Source organism: Felis catus, chromosome B4, assembly GCF_018350175.1.
Source record: "Felis catus isolate Fca126 chromosome B4, F.catus_Fca126_mat1.0, whole genome shotgun sequence".
Classification (NCBI taxonomy): Eukaryota; Metazoa; Chordata; class Mammalia; order Carnivora; family Felidae; genus Felis; species Felis catus.
This window is the reverse complement of record NC_058374.1, coordinates 115,499,872-115,515,777: the sequence shown is the minus strand read 5'-3', so window position 1 is coordinate 115,515,777 and position 15,906 is coordinate 115,499,872. Positions and strand designations below refer to the sequence as shown.

Sequence of the window (15,906 nt, the reverse complement as noted above, 5' to 3'; positions counted from 1 at the left end):
TGTCTGACCTTGGGCACAGCCTTTGGCCTGCTCCCTTGCTCCCAGTTGACTTACTGTTCACTTTGATTTTAAGTGAGTATTGAAAATCATTCGCATTTCCTGGAGCACTGGGTAAGAGAGGTTACTTGGGTGGATGGGAATTGAACTAAAGAAGTTGGCTCCGGATCCAGACTCCTACCTGGGCTCATCCATAGAATAATCTTATCTACCAATACAGTAATTTCCTTTCAAACTTGCAAAGGGTTTTTTTTTCCCCATGGACAGCTTGACTGATTCTGTTTGTTAATCTCTTCCCTCTCTGCCTGAAAAGGTTGATTCATTTATTTTTAACCAGTATTTTTTTTTAGTTTTCTTTTTAATTTCTATTTTTGAGAGAGAGAGAGAGAGAGAGAGAGAGAGAGAGCGCGAGCGAGCACGAGCGGGGGAGGGGCAGAAAGAGAGGGAGACACAGAATCCAAAGCAGGTTCCGGGCTCTGAGCTGTCAGCACCAGACCGGAAGCAGGGCTTGAACTCACGAACTGTGAGTTCATGACGCTTAACCAACTGAGCCACCCAGGTGCCCCTTCTCAACCTGTATTTTATTGAGCACCTCTGTGCTTCGGGTCCCAGGGTGAAGAAGGCAGGGTTGGTTCTTGAGTTTGGTGGAACTAGGGCTCTGGTAGAGGAGACGTGTTGAACAAATACGTGTAGGAAACATTAATTTGTTATAACTGAGATATTTACCGCAAAGAAGCAGCACAGGCTCTGGGGAGAAGGTGGAGTCCGCCGAAGTCGTCTCCTGAATCTGAGCCGCAGGTATTTTCCATGTTTACCCTGATGCTGTCTTTCCTCCTCTTCCTGCTGCAACCTCTTACAAATCAGGAAGCCCCAGGAGCAGATGAGTCAGTGTTTTCAAGGCTGCATGTCCCCATGTGAGGTAAACAGAGTCAGTCTTTCTGGAGTCTCCTCCCTCCTCATTTACACTCCTGGGAAGGGTGCAGCTTGGCAAGGCATTAACTATTTGGCGTGATGAAATCTACATTGCAAATGTCTTCCAATCTGATGATTAACAAGGTCTGAAAACAAGAAGACAGTTCTGGATACGCCTCCTCCTCCTCCTCCTCCTCTTTCTCCTCCTTTTCAGTGTTTATTGAGCACTTACTAGGTATGGGCCTGTGTGTTCAATGCCAAGGATCAAAAAAAGACACTAGAGGGGCTCCTGGGTGGCTTAGGCAGTTGAGTGCCTGACTCTTGGTTTCGGCTTGGGTCATGATCTCACGATTTGTGGGATCAAGCCCCACACCAGGCTCTGTGCTGGCAGAGGGAAGCCTGCTGGGGATTTTCTCTCTTTCTTCCCCTTCCCCCCACTCAATAAATAAATAAATAAACTTAAAAAAAGACAAGATACCAGAAGACAAAAGGGGGAATATGCTAAAAGGTGAGAGGTGGTACAGAATAATGGCTCCCAGAATTTGGGATTTTATGAACAGCTAAAAATGAGAGCTTTATTAGTTAAAAGAGGTCTAAGATAACAGTGTCTTAAATAAGATTTAAAAAAAAGTTTATCTCTACCATGAAAGGTAGGTGCTCCAGGTAGGTGCTCCAGGTTGATAGGGCTGCTCTGCTCCAAGCAGCTCTCCAGGACCCAGAGACTCCTTCTGTCTTGTTTCTCTGCTATGTTTGACCTCTATTCTGAAGGTCATGGTCCTTTCAAGGTCCAAGATGGTTGCCCCAGTTCCAGTCATCACTTTCAGTAGGAAGGAGGAAAGGATAATGAAGAGGGGCAAAGGGTGGGTAGTGGGTAATGTACAGAGAAGGTTCCCAGATTAAGACTCATGTACTTCTAAGGTATTGGACAGAACTTAGTCACATGGCCCCTAAAGTTACAAGGAAGGTGGGAGATGCAGTTTTTATTTTGGTGAGCCATGTGCCCAGCTAATTACTGGAAATTCTGTTACTAGCAGTCTTTGTCATTGAGCCTGACTTAGGGTGTCAATGTCTAATTTTGCCAGTAAGTATAAAATGCCCTGACAATTCTTCCCCAATATATCACAAACGCACCCTCACCCTCACAGGCTTTTGTAATTTCTCACCTTGAATGAATGCAACAGCCTCTCTCTGTTGCCAGGGTGATCGGTCCAAGATGTAAAATTAATCATAACAGCCCTCTGCTTAAAATGTCTTGGTGGATCCCTATTGCCTTGAAAGAAAATGTAAACTCTTTAATAAGACTGGAAGTCCTGTTGTCATCTCACACTGGTGTCTTCTGTAGCCTTATCTCTCATGACTTTCCCACACGCACCCCACAGTCCAGGCATACTAGGTGACTGGCAGTTGCCAGGATGCTCCCCTTCCACCTCCTCTGTCTGGAATATGTTCTTCTGTAATATCTTGGCAACTGGCCCATTTCTACACAACTTTGCTGAGGTCAATCTTCATTGGAAAACCTTTGCCAGTTCTGTGTCGTATACCTCTGACATCTCCCTCTCCCTCCTCCCCACCCCCTTACCTCCACACACAAAGCAAGATCTATTCAAAGAACGGGATGCCGTTGCCTGGGTAACAGTGAGTACCAGCCAATGGTTGAACCACCAGCCACGTTTGCAGTGGGGCTCCTGGATTTCTGGTTCGCACTGTTGGCCACACCCTTTCTTGAAAGACTGTCACTCTCCTTGGTCATTGCTATTCCCCTGGCCCTCTCTTCCCCTTTTCTGTGTTTCTTCTTACTCTGCTCATTATGAAATGTTGATGTCTCTAGAGATCAGGTTTTGGTCTTCCCTTGTTATTCCACATACATGCCCTGAGATTCTTCATTCCCTTTTGTGACTTCAGGTACCACCCCCAGAGTTCTCATTCTCTACTTCCAAATTGGATTTCTCTTCTGATCCTTGGATATGAATGTCATCTATTGAAAACATGGAATAGGGAGGGCCAGTTTTCAAAAAGGAAGTAATGAAGCTTCACCCTCCCAGCCGACTCTACCCTCACCCCAAAGTATCATTGCCTACTGCAGGCCAGGAGTCTGGGAAATGACCCTCTGCCTTTGCTTGCTCCTTGGTGCAGGGTGTGCACTCATCTAGAAAGGGCCACCAGCCACGATTTTCCCTCTGAGCACTTCTAGTCTCTGGCCTTCATGTCATTTCCCTCAGGAGCTCTTTCGGAGACAAAAAACTTCCTCCCCATTTTTATCCAAGGCAAGTATGAAGCAACAGAATGCTCAAGACAAAAGACCCAACAATGAGTCAGGGCAGCTCCTGATAAAGGCATCCAGATGTCCCCCCAGGCTGCCACCTCCAGAGGGGCTCGTGCTACAGTAGACAGAGCATCTGGCTGGAGACTTTGACAGAGGTCCTGCTGAGTGAAGGTGAGGCGAGGCTGAACTTTCTGCAACCTGTGATCTTCCCAGAAGAAAGAAGGGGGAAAACAGAGACTCACATGCTGCCTTCTCGACCCGGCAGCTACAACACGAGCACTCCTTTAAATAAGTAATTCCGTTCATTTTCCTGCTCATCATCTACCTCCAGCTTCCCTTAGTTGGTCGGAATCCTTCCCTGAGCCTGCACAGTCCTCCTTCCTCCACCATTGTGTCCTGCCATGGTTGTCTGCCTTCTTTCCACCCTTCGAACACACCGAACTCTTTCTACATGTAGACCTTACCATTTGCAATTTCCTCTGCCTGGAAAGCCTTCCCTGCAGCTCCTTCTATGGCTTACTCCTATTAGCCTTGGGTCTCAGCTCCAGGCTCTCCTCTTAAGGACAGCCTTCCCGATGCCCTGGTCAACAGTGACTCTCCTTTCCCATAGCCACTCCTTGTCACATGTCCCCAAGTAGGTCCCTAGTAGGAATGACACGCTCTGAAGTCATCCTGTTTATTTGCTTGCTTACTGTTCATACATGTACAACCTCCTTCCCCATCTTGCTCACTTCTACAGTGACTGGAAGAGTTCCTGGCACATGAATAGTAGGTGCTCTACGGATATGTGACAAATGAAGGGACATAGAAAAGAAGGAGAGCTATCACTACACTCCAGCAGACACTGTTATTCAATGTTTGGGTTGTTGTTTGGTTTGTTGAGGCCTTTTACTGACTTGGGTAAATCTAATAGGGTAACAAGGTTGGCATGTTCCATAACAGATAAGCCACAGATGTGAGTATTTACATCAACTCTTGCAATCTGTACCCCATCCCACATATACCACAAGCTCTAGCTCTGGGTATGAAAAAACAATTTTCCTAGATGAGAGAGAGGCTCCATATCTCACTTGCCTGAGTCAGCTTCAAGGCAAACTTAATTCTATGATTTGGGTGGGACTCATTTGGGTTATGTGGAAATGACCTCCAGTGTATAAGACTGTCACTCTGACATTGATGAATGTCATTGATGAACGCATCTGTGTCCTTTTATTAAGGCTCGTGTTCCTGCTGGGAGTGTAGGTATTTGATGGACATTCTGAGACAATGCTGATAAACCCAGGTTTGACCAAAAGTTTATCTCCAGAGAGGTTACCTTTTCCTCTTTCTTTCTGGTAGCTTTCTTTCTCTTTGTGATCACAGAAGATCTCCCAGGCTGTGTGGGAAAGAAGGGCTGCTAGCTGACTGGTGCTGAGACAAATTGGCCACCACCACCATCATCAAAACTTCATGTTGCGTGTTGTAAAATTTAAAAACTCTCAGGGAATATTATGACTTTTTCTTTTAAAAAATATACCTGAAACAACCCAAATGTCCATTGAGAAATGAATGGATAAAGAAAATGTGGTATGTACTGCCAGTGGAATATTACTTAGCCTTTAAAGAGAATGAAATTTGGGGGCATCGGGGTGGCTCAGTCGGTTAAGCCTCCAACTTCGGCTCAGGTCATGATCTCACGGTTTGAGAGTTCGAGCCCCACGTCCAGCTCTGTGCTGACAGCTCAGGGCCTGGAGCCTGCTTCAAATTCTCTCTCCCTCTCTCTCTGCACCCCTCCCCAAAGATAAATCAACATATAAAAAATTTTAAAGAAAGCATGAAATTTTGACACGTGTTACTACGTGGGTAAACTTCGAAGACATGCTAGGTAAAGCAAGATGGATACAGGAGGACAAATATTGCACAATTCTACTTATGCGAGGTACTCAGAGTGGTCAGACTCATAGAGACAGGAAGTAGACAGTGGTTACTGGGGGCTGGGGGGCAGCGGGGAATAGGAAGTTATTGTTGGATGTTGAGTTGGGGGTGGTGGAAAGGCCTGGAGATGGATGGTGGCGCTGGTAGCATCACGGTGTGAATGTACCTAACGCCACTAAGCCGTAGCTTTAAAATGGCTAACGTGGTAAATTTGTGTTATGTGTGTTTTGCCACAACAAAGAAATGTCTTTTCAAATGTATCTTTTACTTGTCTATTATTCCAACAGATTTCACAAATTGTTCTTGAATTGCTTTCTAAATATGTGCTATCAATTTGTGTACTTCAGAGTGACAGTTGGTCCCAAAACAATCTCAGGAAAAGACGTGTGTGTGCCCATGAGGGGTGTGTGTGTGTGTGTGTGTGTGTGTGTGTGTGTGTGTGTGTGTGTGTTGGAGTGTGATGGGATGTATACCACATGTATAAAAAGAGCTCAGGTGTTAACCACCGAGGTGGAGAAGTCATCCAGCTTCTTCTGGCTTCTCTCTTTGCTTCTTCTGCATGGAGGTTTTGTAGAAGATTGTAAATGTCCTATTGGCAAAATTCAAAGTCTGAGGCACGGATGTACCTAACTTTGTAAGTTCCAAGTGTAAAACTTTAGGTAAAAGCAGACGTATGAGCATTGGTCACCCATACGACTGTGGAAGTGAAATTCACTCATTTCAGAAATATTTATGAGCACATGATGTGCAGAAAATGAAGTCAGCATAACCCCTCAATTCCTATAAGCAGGACTGGCTACGTAAGTTGTGGGGCCCAGCACAACATGCAGATGTGCAGCCTGCTAGAACAGCATGAAGAGTTTCAAGGTGATGACAGAAGAGCGCTGAGCCAAGCTCGGTGTACTTCCAAGCGCAGGAGTTGGGGGTGTGAAGGGTTAGGCACCTGCAGAGGGCGGGGCCCATGCAGCCCCAGGACAACAGAAATGCTCGTCTGCTGACGGGGGTCAGGACAGCAGGGAATGAACCCCAGGGGCTTCTCATTGTCACATCATATCGCATCTCACCTCGGTTTAAGTAAATCTTTATGTTTCAACGTGCATTTGAAAACCTGTTGATTCCACAGGTCAATAAACCTTCTTATTGCCAATACTGTCCATTCAAACAGATCACAGTCTTGTCATATGTGATTTCTGGATCTCCATCTCTACTCGCCCCCACAGTCAGTAGCATGCTGGGTAAGTATCTAGGTACCCGATATATACCCGTTAAAAGATACAGCGATTGATTCTGGAGTAAAATATGAGTAGTGTAGGATGATTATAGAAATTTATTTTCTGCTAGGATAAGGATGATTATGAGAATTATGATTTATACCTGCTATACACTGGGCACTGAATGAGTGCTTCATAGAAACTTTCTAATTTAATATTCTCACAAATAAACGTCAAATAGGTAGTTCTGTCTCCATTTAGAGGTGAGAAACTGAGGTTCAAAGAGATGAGGAACTTCCTCAAGGTCACACGAGTGGCCAACGATGGAACAAGGATTCAAACCTAACTTCAGAGCCCTTGAAATTCCCACTAAGTTGCTAGGCTCTGTTCCCCACCCCACCGCCCAGCCCCCACATGTCCCTATGTCTCCTAAAATCTGATGAAAGAAACAGAAGCTGTTCTAAAAATTGAAGGGCTTGGGGCACCTGGGGGGCTCAGTGGGTGAAGCGTCCGACTTCGGGTCAGGTCATGATCTCACAGTTGGTGAGTTTGAGCCCCATGTCGGGCTCTGTGCTGACAGCTCAGAGCCTGGAGCCTGCTTCGGATTCTGTGTCTCCCTCTCTCTCTGCCCCTCCTCTCCCCCCAGAGACTCTGTCTCTGTCTCTGTCTCTCTCAAAAATAAACATTAAAAAATAATAAAAAATAAAAACTGGAGAGCAGAAGCCTCCCACCTTGGTGCCATTTTGAATGGATATCGTTTCTGAACGTAGGGTACAAAATATTTGCGAAGATAGTGGATCAGTGCACGTGATTACTAAAGTGACTACTCCAACTCCAAGTCAATTCAATTACTATTTATTGAGCCATTACTAAGTGTAAGACACTGTGCTCGGGGCTGAGGGGAATATAAGATAAACAGAGAAACTGTCCTCAAAGAGAAGGCTGAGACAAGCACACAAATGGACGGAGAACAGAATGGAAAATGGTGTTTCCCCATCAACACCCAAAGAAAGTATGTCTGCCCAGAAGGACAGGGTAGGTTTTTGGAAGAAGGTGGCGTTTAGGGTTGGCCTAGAACTCTGAGAGAAGAGGGAGCTGGGGGCTGTCCAGGCACAGCAGAGGTGTTTATTGAGCAGATGCGGAGTGAACTCTGTGCAGAGGGTAAGTGCTGGGGAGCAGGCGAAGCTCAGAAAGTGAAGTCCGCACTGCTTCATGGGGGATCTTGGACCAGCCCTGGGGCACTTGTACTCCATGCAGGAAGGAGAGCCTCCGACAAGTTTTAACCAGGAGACAAACATGATTAAAACCGGGCACTAGGAGACTGAAGCTGGCAGCTGTGGGAGGGAGGGCTGGAGGTCAAGAGCCAAGAGGGGAGAACTGAGGTCAATCTAGGTGAGAGACGGGAACGGTCTGAACTTGGGCGGGCTAAGGGGGTGTTTTAGAGACTCTTTACAGGACATTTCCTCATTAAAATGAAGAAAAGAAAAAAAAATCTGTGAAGCAGAGATCACATATATGTAAAATCCTTCTTTGTTTTGAGGAGTTTCTGGAAGGGAGACAAATTCAAGATAACCATCGCAAGTATTCAGCCTAAGGATATTTGCCTACAATTCTTGTTGGCTCCTGTGTGATCTGGCCCTCTCTGACTCCCCGGCAGCAGCCTGGCCTGTCAAGAAGACAGCAGTTGCACAACAAGGCAGAACCCACCGCATTAAACCCCTGCACTTATGTGGCTTCTTCTGGCACCTTCCACCCTGCCTGAGCAACTGTTCAGTTTGAAATGCACAAGCATTTTCAGTAAAAGGTCATTTATGGGGGGTAGAAAATCAAATCAACTAAACTGGTGAGTCAAGCCCATTTTAGATATCTTTGACACTTCAGGCACCCGAACAACCTCACAGGGCAATGCTAGGCCAGAACAGTTTCTTAAGATCCCGAGGTCCGGGGAATGGGACCAGAAAGGCCCTGTCCTTGGCCTCCTATGGTGCTCCTTGTAACTAGAGTGTGTCATTATAGGAGACAGTGCAGTGACCAGGCATAGGGGTTTTGGGACCAAGGAGGAAAAAAGGCAGAGAAAAATATGACTCACCAGTATAGCCAAAAGTAATTAAAATAATGTTTTGTTTGTGAAATGCTAGCAGATTGGAAAACACCACGCCAATCAGAAAAGCATGTGGAGCCCAGGATGTTGTAATTTTCACCCTGCCTAATCTGCTAATGCATTCTGGAGCTCCAGCGACCACAGAGCTCTGTCTGCAGTGAAGGAAAGCAGAGCAGCCCATCTATTACCCCAAGAAGGGAAAATGCAGCAAATTCAGGAAAAGCAATACTTGGAAATGTCAAGCTCCACTTAGGGCTGCATAATGCTTTCAGGAGAGGGGACACAGACAGACAGCCATCGGGCCCAGGCTGGAGGACTCTGACAGAGACAATTTGGATCAGTAGACGCTTGTGTGTCTCAGCTATTCAGCCAAGAGTTACGAAGCTAGTCAGCTTCTTGGTGTAAAAAAGGAGACCTGGGGCAGCTGACAGATGGAGATGGTGTGGTTGATTCAGAAGTCCAGATTGGCTTGCATTCTCAGGGGCTTCCAGGGTTTCTATACTGCCTCCAAAATTAGAAGATCCTTTCTCTTTGTCTTCAGCAGTCTGTTGGGAGGCAGGCTTGTGTGCCCCACTCCTCACGATCCCTACAGAATAGAGGACCCCTCCCCACAGGGCTGGGACCCTTCTTTCTTGTCTTCCTTGGGAAAGTGGGGAGGGTGCATGAAGTGGATCTTGCTGAGCACCACCCATTATCCGCACTGCCCCCCCACCCTGACCCCAGCTCTGCCGAGTCCTGCGTTTGAGGGTCCCACTGCTGCCCGCCCTGGGACCGGTGCATACTTTCAATCCTTGGGGGGGGGGGGGGGGAAGAAAAGACCTTTCTTTTGGCCTTGGATCCCAGCCAAGTCTTCAAACCAGCTTTCTCGGCAAGAACGCCATTCCTGGGATCTTTGATTCTCGTGTATTGTTTCTCCATTGGTTCAGAATCCAGAGGTGAAGAGAAATGTGATTCAATAACACCCTCAAATATCCCAGGGCTGTGGAGAAATCCACGAGGTGAAATGCCAAGTGTGAGTGTCAATAACATTTTCCTTGTTCCCCTTGCCTTGAGTTGCTACTAAGAAATAAGATCAGAATCTAGCATTGAGAGCACCTATCCTTGACACAAAGTTGTGTGTATAGCATGCTGGGGAGGCTTAAAGGTATGAATGTCGGAATAGGAAAGCCTGGAGCACCTAAGGCATGTCCAGTCTGCTCTGGGGAGAACAGTGCCCCCGATCTTTAGGAAGAGACAGTGCTTTAGGCCCCTACCCCCAACTCCAAACCCCCCATCACATACTGTCAGCAGTGGTCCAGCCCTGTCTTCCCCGTCTGTCACACTGGGCCACCTTGTGTCAGGTATACTCATGATCTATGAAGGTCTTTACCTTTGCCAGGGTGACATGGAACATTGTCTCCATCTGGTTTATGGGGCTGGCCCAAGGGCCTATCTGGGTCACCCTCCTGTGTAGAGATGTCTGGCAGCCAGAAACCTCAGCTCTGAAGGGTGATGGTGAAAATCACAGAAGCCAAGGGCTCACAGGGGAAGTCAGAGGGGACCTCTGAGGACAGCATCTTTAAACTTGGTGCAAAAATCACTTATCCCTCCTAGTTCAGCCCCTTATAAGCTTTCTGGTTCTTTTTCTTCCATGATGTGCTGATTTATGGGGAGGGGTTGAAATCAAGACAAGATTGGAAAATGTCACAGTAAGATGACCTATAAAATTATGGCTTAGAACAACCTTTCCATCTTGGATGGCCTTTTGACTTTAGGGACATAAAAAAAAAAATCTACCAAGGGGTAGGGATCTGGCTATGGCTTTTTAGTGATTAGATTATCTTCAGTGATTGGAGCCCTTGCTTGGGCTTTGAGGGGCAGCCTTGGAACCAGTTATGTAGCAGAGAGGAAAGGACACAGGCCTTGGGGCTGAACAGACCTGGATTCAAATCCAGTTTTGCCCCTTACTAACTCAGCAAATTACTTAACCTTTTGAACCTCAGCTTTCTTGTCCATAAAATGGAGATAATAATATCCATACCTCAATTGGTTTATGGTTAGAATCAAATGAGTAACATAACCAAGTTCTTAGTACACTGTTTAGTACACAATAAGCATTCAATTAACTATTTCTTTTTTTTATTGTTTCCATAAAAAATTACATCCCTTCTCCGTTAATACTCATAACTAACGATTGTAAGTGCTGATTATCTGCCAGGTTGCTAAGCAACAGTGACCCAGAGTTTCTGTATATCAGATTTTAAGAGTGGCTATGGGCTTTGTCTTTCAGCCCCATTTGCATATTCTTTAACCAAATATTGAGAAATGTCAGCATGTTGACCTTACCCAGACTCTATGTTCATTTTTGGGTACTTTATGAGAGAAGAGGATGGTGATTATTGAGGGGCCTAACATTCTTTACAGATATCTCAATCACTGTGCTTTAACGTAACAAAAAGTTGATTTCTCCCTTGCTTCAGTCTCTTCTGAGTAATCCTGGGCAGGCAGCCTTCTGTATAGTGTAGGAGCTGAGGTTCCTTCCACCTAAGCCTCGGCCCTCCTCTAAGGGCTTCAGAATTCTCTCCTTTGAGCTGTTGGTTGGAAAAAGAGTTGGTGGGGGAGCCGTCTACTTTTTAACCACTCTGACGAGAGACAATCACTCCCACTCACATTCCACTGGCGAGCATAAGACACATGTGGCTGTAAGGGGACTGGAAACGTAGTTTCCTCCTGATGGAGCAGCCATGGGCTTCCCCTGTGAATTGGCACCAGTCAGCTGCCTCTGCCACAAGAACTGTCCCTATTTACAGATGGAGAAACGCAGGCTTAGGAAACTTAATTAACTAGCCCAAGAGCTGAACCAAGAGGGGGTTGACTATAGAGCTTGCTGTGTTAATGGTCATTCCAAACTGCCTGTGACAGCAGGCACTGATTACAGGGGAAAGAAGAAGGAATTAGGAGAAAATGTATCCCTGGCTCATCTCTCTCCTCTGTTTGTAGCCACTCACCGGATGGAGCTCTTGAGTCCCACCCATTCTCGTTTCTCCAAGGTTTGCAGTTGAATTCCCAGGATGCAGAAAACAGACATGCAGCCCTCTATAATCTACTGTGAAGGTGTCTCATCCACCCATCTCTTCATGGCAAACCCATTTATTGTGACTCTGCCAGACAGGTGAGTTGGTTCTATTTTTAAGTGTCTCTAGAGAAATAGTCAGATGCTTCCTCCATAACCCACTCTAGTGTTTCAGTGTTCTGTTCCTTCCTTTTTTTTTTTTTTCAACGTTTATTTATTTTTGGGACAGAGAGAGACAGAGCATGAGCGGGGGAGGGGCAGAGAGAGAGGGAGACACAGAAACGGAAACAGGCTCCAGGCTCCGAGCCATCAGCCCAGAGCCTGACGCGGGGCTCGAACTCACGGACCGCGAGATCGTGACCTGGCTGAAGTCGGACGCTCAACCGACTGTGCCACCCAGGCGCCCCTCAGTGTTCTGTTCCTATAGGAGACCCTGGGGTGCACCACCAGCTCCCATTCTTTGGGCCAGTACACCCATCCCTCAGCTGTTAAGTCTTGGCCACTATCCAATGTCAGCTGCACCGTTTCTCAAGAATTGTCCCTGGCCAGTGGGGGCCTCCTCATTGAGAGATGCTTGGGAGATTATGCTCCCTCCTCCCTCTCAGGAGTTGTCTGCACCAGTGACCAACTGATACTAGGGTATACAAGCCTGGTCCCCTTGCCTTGAAGTGGCATGATTCCTTGGTGCTACTCAGGCTCCAGAGTTTCCTCTGGGGTCGGGCTGAGGCTAGACTTGCTCTGAGCCTACATCTTTGTCTTCTTCCCTGGCTCTTACCTGCTTCCCTAACTTCCTTACATCCTTATCCTGAAATCTCTCATATAAGAATACGAATATCTGCTTCTAGGGAACCAGCTCCAAAACAGTACCCAACTAGGAAATTCTTATTCTCCTAATCACAGGCTATCCTTGGGGTTATAGAAAACAGCTGATCATTCTTTGCAACTCCCTATTTGAAGACTTTTTAAATGCCTGTTTCTCTCCCAACTTCTGTTCTCCAGTTCAACAATTCTAGCTCTGTTAACCACCCTGGTTTCATTTTAATGTCAACACCACTGCCCAGGACATGGGAGTCTAGAATTGAACCCATTTGGCAGGAAATGGGATAATGGAAGGATTGTTCCATAGAGCATCACTACTACAACTAACTATAAATAAAGATGAATGGTTTCACCAGCTCAAAGGACTTTCCCATGTGTATGTCATTCAGACATCATAGCTCTGTGGGAGGAAGTTCTATTTTTTTTAAATGAGGAAACTTGAGTAAATAGAGGCTAAGTGGGTTACTTAAATTCATGAAGCAAGCTAAAGACACAACTATCATAGCAAAGAGCAGAAAGAGTCTTTCTGACCGCCAGGCCTGGGCTCATTTGATGACCTTCATCCCTTCCCTGATCTATGACCTTGTACGGATCATTTTATGATTCTATTTCAGTGAAGAACTGTGTTTGGTGGATAGTACGAGAGACCCCAACATGGTGGTTTGAACACCCAAGCGTTTATTCTTCCACAAAAAAAGAGGACTGGAAGGGAAGCAGCCTAGGGGTGTAGGGCAACTTCACAAAGTCACCAGAGACTTGGACTCTTCCAACTTTGTTTCCCACTCTCTGAACTAGGACTTTCATTTTCTTGTTCCAAGATAGTTGATAAAGCCCTAACCATCTTAGGTGAGTTCCAGGCAGCAGGATGAAGGAAGGGAACAAGAGAGGCCTACCTTTTCCATTTAAAGAGATTTCTAGGAATTGTCACACAGCACTTCGGTTCACTTCTCACTGCCTAGAACAAGAAGCCAACATGACCCCACCTAAAGGCAAAGAACGCTTAAACCTCCGAGCCATTCATTTCTAGGGTCTCTTCCAAATGTTAATGCCTAAGTTTGCATTCCTAACTTTATATTATTTTCAATCATCTTCAGGTATAATTTTTTAAGCCATGACTATGTGTAAGTCACTATACTGGGCATAGTTAGATGACCAAAAGCAGGGATGGAGATGCGTTAGAACCACAAAGAGCTCTTTGCACGGCACTCAGGGACTCTGATGTGCTCCTGTAGGCAAATATGTTGTGCTTCCTCTTCCCTTGACCCTCATGCTGATTCACGGTGGGTAATGAGATGGCATTGTCAGGAGTCTGTTGCACATGTGTAGATGCAAAAAGAAAGATTGAGAATCACATATCTAAGAGGGCGTGTCAGCCATAGCTTGTGTATTCTACAAAACATCCATATTCTATCTGTTTAGTTGTGCCCCACTTCTGGAAAGAACAAAGCAGCACCATGTTCATTATGATCAAACAAGGGTAAAGATGGTAAATGGAAATTCAGAAGGGAGAGCCTAGGTTGAAGAAGACTATCGCAACTTAGCACAAAACTTATCTCTGAGTTTCTTGGCTGGTTTCACAAGATTCCATGGCCACGGCCATCTGGCAAGAGAGGCATGGCCGTTCAGTAAGAGATACAAGTGTCTTACGTAGCACTGAACTCTGAGATTTATTTTGGCAGATTTGTATTAGAGGCATCAAGTCCTAAAACACATGATGCGTAATAATAATTCTGCAGAAAGTATGGAGGTTGTGTTTAAATAGTTGTTTCTTATATTGGGTCTGGAAAAGTCTAGAGTTAGATTTTTTTTTAATTTTTTTTAACATTTATTTATTTTTGAGACAGAGAGAGACAGAGCCTGAATGGGGGAGAGTCAGAGAGAGGGGGACACAGAATCTGAAACAGGCTCCAGGCTCTGAGCTGTCAGCACAGAGCCCAACGCTGGGCTCAAACTCATGGACAGCGAGATCATGACCTGAGCCAAAGTCGGACGCTTAACCAGCTGAGCCACCCAGGTGTCCCTGAGTTAGATTTAAAAAAATTTTTTTTTCAACGTTTTTTATTTATTTTTGGGACAGAGAGAGACAGAGCATGAACGGGGGAGGGGCAGAGAGAGAGGGAGACACAGAATCGGAAACAGGCTCCAGGCTCCGAGCCGTCAGCCCAGAGCCTGACGGGAGATCATGACCTGGCTGATGTCGGACGCTTAACCAACTGCGCCACCCAGGCGCCCCTGGGTTAGATTTTAAATACCATATTATGTTGGCTCTAAAACACCATTGTTAATAGCTATGCCACTATTTTATGTATCACTAAGAAAGGGAAAATGCCAAATAATGACTTCCCATAGAACGAGAAGCCTGGAAAGCTTTCCATTGGGAGGCTGGTTCTTCCTTTAGTTCTGCCTCTTGGTTCCAGTTCTATTGGGCCACTGAGTTTTTTCTTTTCTTTTTTCTTTTCTTTTCTTTTCTTTTCTTTTCTTTTCTTTTCTTTTCTTTTCTTTTCTTTTCTTGTTTTAGAGAGAAAGTGAGAGAGTATAGGGGGAGGGGCAGAGGGAGAGAGAGAGAGAGAGAGAGAGAGAGAGAGAGAGAGAATCTCAAGCAGGCCCCACACCCAGCATGAAGCCCAAGGCAGTCCTCAGTCCCACAACCCTGGGATCATGAGCAGGACCGGAGTCAAGAGTCTCATGCTCAACCAACTCAGCCACCCAGGTGTCCTGGGCCCTTGGGCTTTAAGCAAACATCTTCACCATCTGATACTTTAGTTTTCTCATCTGCTACTTAAGGAGGGTTGGACCAGCTGAGCTGTAAAATGTCCTCTAGCTCTAGAATTATATTCTTTTGACTGGTTTCCTTATAGTGAGTAAAATGTTCTGAATAGAAGAGAGAGGTTCTAATGTTCTAGTGGATTGTCAAGTAATACGGATTTTCTTCTCTGGAATTACGTGAATAGGATCAATCAAGCTGCAGTTTATGGAGTCAAGTGTGGGCTGGGTAATATCCCTTTAAAACATGACTTGCCAGGGTGCCTGGGTGGCTCAGTCGGTTAAGCATCTGACTTTGGGGGCGCCTGGGTGGCGCAGTCGGTTAAGCGTCCGACTTCAGCCAGGTCACGATCTCGCGGTCCGTGAGTTCGAGCCCCGCGTCGGGCTCTGGGCTGATGGCTCAGAGCCTGGAGCCTGTTTCCGATTCTGTGTCTCCCTCTCTCTCTGCCCCTCCCCCGTTCATGCTCTGTCTCTCTCTGTCCCAAAAATAAATAAACGTTGAAAAAAAAAATTTAAAAAAAAAAAAAAAGCATCTGACTTTGGCTCAGGTCATGATCTTGCAGTTTGTGAGTTTGAGCCCCACATTGGGCTCTGTGCTGACAGCTCAAAGCCTAGAGCCTGCTTTGGATTTTGTGTTTCCATATTTCTCTGCCCTTCCCCTGCCTGCTCTCTCTCTCTCTCATAAATAAACATTAAAATTAAAAAAAAATAAAATAAAACATGACTTGCCAAATTCAAATGTCTTCAGGAACCAGAGAGTAACATAACTAAGTCAAACAGAGCAGGTATAATAAAATGGAAGTGGTGGGGACTGTGGCAAAGACTGGGTGTAATAAAAGAGGGGGTGGTGTGGGCTGTGGGAAGCCAGAGGGCT

General features: G+C 45.9%; 1 long non-coding RNA gene across 1 annotated transcript; it reads right to left on the bottom strand.

Annotated features, from left to right (window-relative positions):
* Positions 1 to 564: 564 nt before the first annotated feature.
* Positions 565 to 2,791, bottom strand: LOC109501724. The gene is made up of 4 exons (XR_002159968.3): positions 2,707 to 2,791; positions 2,073 to 2,179; positions 1,552 to 1,726; positions 565 to 1,055 (listed from the first exon to the last, which is right to left on the bottom strand). It is a non-coding gene; the product is annotated as an uncharacterized LOC109501724 (long non-coding RNA).
* Positions 2,792 to 15,906: the final 13,115 nt, after the last annotated feature.